Genomic DNA, 7,397 nt, shown 5'->3' on the forward strand with positions numbered 1-7,397 from the left:
CACCCGACGTTTAGCAACAATTCACTGAGGACTGTAATCTCCGTTACCCGACGACAAAGTGTTAATAACGACGCATTTGTTAGTCTGAGAAACACGATTGAAGAATAAAACCAGTAGTGGAAAAGAAAAGAAACAATTATACAAAAAATCGATGGGGCGCAGCTTTATGGCGCGCAGCCTTATCGGTCGCAGCCCCATGGGGCGCAGCCTTATGAGGCGAAGCCCTAAACGGCAACTGATCATGGGGCGAAGCCCTAAACGGCATTTAATAATGGGGGCGCGGAGAGGCGAAGCCCTAAAAGGCAACTGATAATGGGGGCGAAGCCCTAGACGGCAATTAATCATGGGGACGTGGAGGGGCGAAGCCCCAAAAGGCATTAATTAAGGGAGGGCGAAGCCCTAAACGGCATTTAATCATGGGGGCGCGGAGGGGCGAAGCCCCAAAAGGCATTAGCTAAGGGGGGCGAAGCCCTAAACGGCATTTAATAATAGGGGCGCGGAGGGGCGAAGCCCCAAAAGGCATTAGCTAAGGAAGGCGAAGCCCTAAACGGCATTTAATAATGGGGGCGCGGAGGGGCGAAGCCCTAAAAGGCAACTGATAATGGGGGCGAAGCCCTAGACGGCAATTAATCATGGGGACGTGGAGGGGCGAAGCCCTCATCGGCAACTGATCATGGGGGCGCGGAGGGGCGAAGCCCTAAAAGGCAACTGATCATGGGGCGTAGCCCTAAACGGCAATTGCTCATGGGGGCGTGGAGGGACGAAGCCCTAGAAGGCAAAGGCTCAGGGGGGCGCCGAGGGCGAAGCCCTAGAAGGCAAAAAAAAAAATTTTTTTTTTTTTTTTTTAATTAAATGTTTACTATTTGCTAATAAAAATAATACAATAAGCATAAACCAATAAAGGTGAGTATTTTTGTTGAACGTAATTTATAATGAAGTGTTCAATATTACATTAAGAGTAAGAGTAAGTACTGACGGCTATGTCGATCCAAGTATCGGATGCTTTGAGCGAATTCTCCAATTCGTGAAACGATTCCAGCGTCTGATCCATGATTGATCTCGGCACGCCAACATAATTTTCAGCATTCAACGGGTCTTTGTATCTGAAAATTAACATTCACAAAACGATTACTCATTGATGAGAGACAATTTCATTGGCAATCTTTAAAAACATGACTTAAATGCCTTTGAACAGTATTTTATGCCAATTTTTGAACTCCTTAGTCAGGCCGCACACCAAAGATGCATCAATCAGCATGCACACTGTAAATGCTTCACTGTATTTGCTTCGTCACATTTAGCACTTAACGTTAAATGCGACGTAAACACGCACACCGGGGCTTCACTACATTTGCAGTCATAACATGATGGCAAACACATTCGCCAGCGAATTCAGGAAGTAGTTACTTTAATCATAAAGAGTACTTCTCTTTTCATCTTATGGCATGCGCAGATGCAGATGGACTATTTACAAGTATTGACGTAGGAGATTATGGCAGAAATAGTGATTCTGGAGTATTTCGTAACTGCAGATTAGGCCAAGCACTTTCAAATAATACTTAAAAAATCCCAGAGTCGATGCCATTAATAGGAGAAGAAGAATTTGGACGACCATTTAATTTTTATTTTGTGGCGGATGAAGGATTTCCCCTTTGCACCAATATTATGAGACTGCATAATGGAAGAGTCTTGAACAATATTTAACTACCGTTTATCTAGAGGTCGAATGCGCTTTTTGTATACTCGTACTTGTATCAAAGTTTCGTGTATTTGAAACACCGTGTATTTGTCCTGTTCATTGGATAAATCTGTTAAAATTGTTAAAACTACTTGCATACTTCACAACTTCATTAAGATGAACGAAAAATATCAGTTTACTTCAAAAACTGAAAACAATAACGGCGAGTTCTAGTCGCTATCATGACAATTATCAAAGAAGGCCGGGTAATGATGCCATTCAAAACAGGGAATATTTATGTGAGCATTTCACAAAACACAGTTAGCCCATTAATTCATATATTTATGCAAATAATAAATGTTATATCTTCCCAGATTCATTAAACTTTTCGCCAATATTAGTCCATATCAATTCTGTCATTCTTCTATTGCTGTAATCTTGATGATGGTAATTATAAAGTCAACTATTTTGTTCAACTTCTTTAATAAATCCAAATCGCCTTTGATTTTTATGTAGTTGTTGATTTTCGAGCAGCAAAGTACGCCGCTCAGCAAATGTTCGTTTGTTGTACATAATGTCCATATAATAATAGAAATAAAAATAATTTTGACTCTATTCACTATCTGAAGAATTACATCTGAAGGATGCAGTAGAAACATTAGGCGGGTCTTTTTCATACTTTGTAGTCTTTTTTGTGGATTCTTTTCTCATGCTGGTATGCTGGATCCTTTTCTCGTTTATTAATACCGAAATAAGCTGAAAGTGAAGATCAGGGCAGACTGAATTCAAGTTATAAGTTCGTTGATTTTTAGCAGTTTTTTGTAATACCATATAAACTTTTGCAAGGGAAATTTTTCGAAAAATATACTATTCAAGGATGTATGTAAGTGTTTTTTTTTTCTGACAATATAAGCCATCATCAGAGTTCTTTGTTGCTATTTGCTTTGACACAGTAAAATTTTGATGCAGAAATATCTTGGAAGTACATATTCTAGATTGGAGGTCCCTTCAAGCCAGTCACACGACTGTTCAGTTATCACCGAGTGATTCGGAATCAGTGGCTACTCTTTCCAATTCCTCATTAGCTATATCCTAGGTTGCCAGATTTCCAAAATCACAGATCGGAACATTCACTATTTCGAACAATGAAAAACAAAGAAGCTTACGAATTAATGAAGATATAAAGGAAAAAATATTTTTAATTAAATTATAATGTATATAAATAAGTACAAACACACACATATATATATATATATATATATATATATATATATATATATATATATATATATATATATATATATATATATATATATATCTACATGGTTATTATCATTGACCATTTCAAATATGACATTATTTTCTTCACCGTGACACCGAGCCATTTGACAATGAAGACTATATAGTAAAGTAAATAAATGCATATCAATATAAATAACAATTTATAATAACCATTCAGCTCCGAGATCTGTAATAGCGTCTCCGAGTGGCAAGCTGTTTGCTCGTTCGTCTATCGGATTGCCGGCCTCCAACGGCAAAGCTTCCTACCCATTTTCAAAAAGCTTGGTGAGACCAGCCGGTCCGCCATCAATTACTACCACATCATAAACTTCACTGAAATATAAAAATAAATCTAATTAAAACTAACGTCACATAATCGTCACAATGCTCTAAAATTGTGCCTGAATGGTTATTTTTCTCCTTTACAAAAAATTATACAAATTCAATTTGAATTTGTATGAAATCTCTGTACTGGAATTCCTGTTGATATTAAAAAAGTTGTATACACGGACATACATAGATAGAAGTTTGATTGAAAAGTAAGAGATCTAAATAGCATACAAATACTAAAGTATTTTAGAATTGTATCGAAACTTCAATTTTGTATCTTTTCATTGATATCTTTATACCAAAATTTTCGCATACATACGTATATATAATATATAATAGAGATAAAATATACACAAAGATTCAAATATATTGCGAAGTGGTTTTAGATTGTAGCGTGCAAGAAAATGATATGAACCGAATCAAAACAAGTGCTAATTACCTATTGCCGAATGACATTTTGAGGTTATGTGAACGATGACATCTGTCAAATGACAATTGAATTGACGCTAGCACCACAATCGATGAGCATACCTATTAGTGCCTTTCTAAAATTTTATTTCTTCCCCCTCTCCTGTTCATCAATTTTTTTTTTATTTACGATTCAGAATTATTTGAGATTGATAATTAATCATACTCGGTTTCAAATTTATGACACGAAAAATAAATTATTTCTCTTTCTTGAAATGTTAAATGCAACTAAAGTACCGCTAGATGGCATTATCAGAAGTGACAGTCGGTAAAGCTGATTTCTACTTTATCGTACTGCAAACGAATGCCGATGGATGACAATCTTTTCACATAATGCATTAAGTTCAGGAACGACGAACCTAATTATAAAAATTTAGCTCGCACGCGAAGGATTTAAAATTTGGCCAGTCGTATGTATTCAGAACTGTGTAAGCAAATGTAGAATAAGAAATAACGCAAAAACAAAATTAATAATGACTTTTTGATATAATGATAAAAAAAAAAAATCGATAACGGAAAGTACATACATGTTTACACATACCGGCTATGAGAGCATTTTCAATACAAATTGAATACAAATGTAGGGAAATTTACACAAGACAAAGGTTCTAGTACCGGTTATTAAATATTGTTCAAATTTTTTTTATTACTTAAAATCAGTGACCCGAACTGGAACTGAACCGAAAACCAGACAAACCGTTATATTTGCCGGAACCAAAACCGAAACCGAACCGATATTTTTTTGGTTAAATTAGTACTTATGGTACTAAAATACCATAAAGATTTATTGCAGCTATTTCCTTTCAAAAGATGCAAGAACAATATCACTTTCTTGACTAGTATTCGTTCTTTATTAGTCGATAAAAAAAGGTTCACTCTCAAAATATAAACTACGCTTAAAAACTGCTCACTTGGTAAGAAACAGAACACTGTTGTAAGAAATATAAAGAAATATTTTTTTTATAAATTCAATTTTATTTACAAATATAAATAATTACGAAATATATATTTTTTTACAAATAAAATTGAGCGCAGCTTTACATATGTATGTATCTACATACATACATAGGTGCAAATTAGATAAAATAAAATGTAAATTCGAGATCTTCTTTTAAATAAACGACACCATTTTGCAAATTAGATCGATGGGAATTGAATCTTGTAATGGCAATAAGATTAAATGATTTTATGACATCCTGTATTTGCATGATGATTTTTCTTTTTTGAAAAAGGTAAGATTTAGCTTAATAGAACAATCTTCGGCAGATTAAATCTAAAAAAAAGAGAGTTTCGAAACAAAAGGGTCCAGCAAATCGGAAGGCCCAAATCGAGATGGCCAGGTGGGATGTTCGCTCAATCGGAGGACGGACTCGTTGAATTTAACACCTCTGCAGGTAGATATGACTAGAGGTAGGATAGTCACAGTGTTATCCATTGTTCGGCAAACCTTTAACAATGCATTTACAACCTCTGAACAATACACGGCCCCCTCAGGCTCCGGTGACTAGATATGACACATTCCAAGCTGTGGCGCCAATGATCAACACGCGTCCTTTGGTTGGTCTGTAAACAGTGCTTAGATGGCACAAGATATTGTGCGAATGAATTGTGTATAAATACATAACATATGTGGTTGTATATCATTTAGGTAACAAAATATAATTACATATTATTGAATTTCCTGGATGACGATTCCCATAGAAATGGAATGGTGAATTGTAACAATGTCATATGTACATACATATATGTATAACGATAATGGTTGAATACAAAATTGGCATACTGCAATTGGAACCTGCTAGAGATTAAAAACCCGTCTCGAGATAACACATACATATTGCTATTCGACATGAAAGCGATGCAAAATTTTGAAATTATTATTTTAAAAAGTTCAATGACTCGGCTCTATTCAGAAATGGCATTTGGAATAATAATTAAATGAGCAAAATAAGAAAATCGTTATTTTAGCAAAAGTCGGTTGGATCTGCACAATTTGGAGCTGAAGGCGAGAGTCGGGGAATCGTGCAGTGGATTACATTTCGGCAGTCTTACATTACATTTGAATCTTAGATTACATTACATTTGTTGGATTGGTTAACTTTTTATTGAAAAGACTAATTAGTGTTTGTGTAACAAGCAATCGCAGTCGCACATACCTGTGGCGTGGCAACAGAAGACTGGGTGGGTGGGAGTGGGTGGAGTGGGTGGGAGTGGGTGGGAGGGCGAGGCAACCGCCAATGAAGAGTGCGACGAGGAGTGGAACTGATATTTATTATTAAGGAGTTCTTAATGGCAACAAATCAAAAGGCCAGCAATTTAATCAATTTTGTTGGTATACAAATCAGTTTTCGGCAAGTATTTTACTATCAGAATGTTCCGTATTACATATAATATTAAATGTCAGTGCTAATAAAAATGGAGAGTATAAAAATCTGAAGTACATTCGCCAGAACAAATACATAGCAATGTCTGTTGTTATCTTAGCAAAAGTCCGATGGATCATACTTTCCTCTTCCCGAAACAAATACAAAAAAATGTATGTAAGTAGATATGTCTGTTTAAACTTTCTTATTTATACCCTAGGAGTTACTGGCGGATCCAAGGGGGTGCCAGTCACCCACCTTGGACGAATTTAAATATTATTATTCATTAATTTCATTTAAGATTGTAATTTTTCATATTACAACTTATATAATTTAATTTTTCATGTCACAAGTAAATTCGCCAGAACAAATAGCAATGTCCGTTGGATGGAATTGTATATCAAAATCGTTTTAAAGGAGCTCTAAACAAACGATCAATGCGAAAAAATGATAAACACCTGTTTTATAGGTTTCAAACATCACCGTAGCGAGGCCTTGGCAAATGGGAGCTCATCTATTTCATTTTTTAATAAAACATTTTAATTTTAAGTTGAATTCGATGTGTTTTTCAAATATCCATTTTATATTTTTCGATTAGATATGTAGTTTGTTCGAGGCATCGTTATGCATGTTTTAATTTTAATACTTTTGAGTTTTGAGTTCTATTTTTGGAACCTTACAAACTGTTTTTAATTTTATTTCACCACTTAATAAATAGATGGGAACCTTTTGGACTTGCACCAATTGTCGCGTCCCCAAATAATATCATCGTTGTTAGCTTGAAAAATCATTCGGATACGAGATGGAATATTTTAGCCTAGTCTACTGTTTTGAAAAGATTTTTACACCAGAATAGTTTTCTCTTTAAAAAAACACAAGTATATATATTTTATTTTTAAAGTTGAGACCATTGTGGCATTACATGAATTCCTAATGCGCCACAATGGTCAACAAAATATAACACAAAAGAAACAAACTATACATAAATTAATACATATGTATAATTCATAAAAAAAATAAATATAGGTATATATCTATCATGTTTATTATTATATAGGCAGGGGCGTTATTTCAGCTTTTCCCATGGGGGAGGGGGGGCAAAATTTGTGGGGGGTGTATTATGTATAATGAGTACATACATGAATTTTAACTATTTCATTTTTTATTTATATATTTTTATCAATAAAAGTAATAGTTAAATAATTTTAAAGGATAAACGAGTTTTGCAAATATCTTTCAAAGCAAGACAATCAACATTTTTAGTTAACATTTTTTTC

At 34.7% G+C, this 7,397-nt stretch overlaps 1 long non-coding RNA gene across 1 annotated transcript; it reads right to left on the reverse strand.

Annotated features, from left to right (window-relative positions):
• Positions 1-846: 846 nt before the first annotated feature.
• Positions 847-3,782, reverse strand: LOC143922159 (uncharacterized). Its single transcript, XR_013261565.1, has 4 exons — positions 3,729-3,782; positions 3,131-3,292; positions 1,186-2,811; positions 847-1,103 (listed from the first exon to the last, which is right to left on the reverse strand). It is a non-coding gene; the product is annotated as an uncharacterized LOC143922159 (long non-coding RNA).
• Positions 3,783-7,397: the final 3,615 nt, after the last annotated feature.

The sequence above is a fragment of the Arctopsyche grandis genome, unplaced genomic scaffold (assembly GCF_051622035.1).
Source record: "Arctopsyche grandis isolate Sample6627 unplaced genomic scaffold, ASM5162203v2 HiC_scaffold_578, whole genome shotgun sequence".
NCBI classification, from domain to species: Eukaryota; Metazoa; Arthropoda; class Insecta; order Trichoptera; family Hydropsychidae; genus Arctopsyche; species Arctopsyche grandis.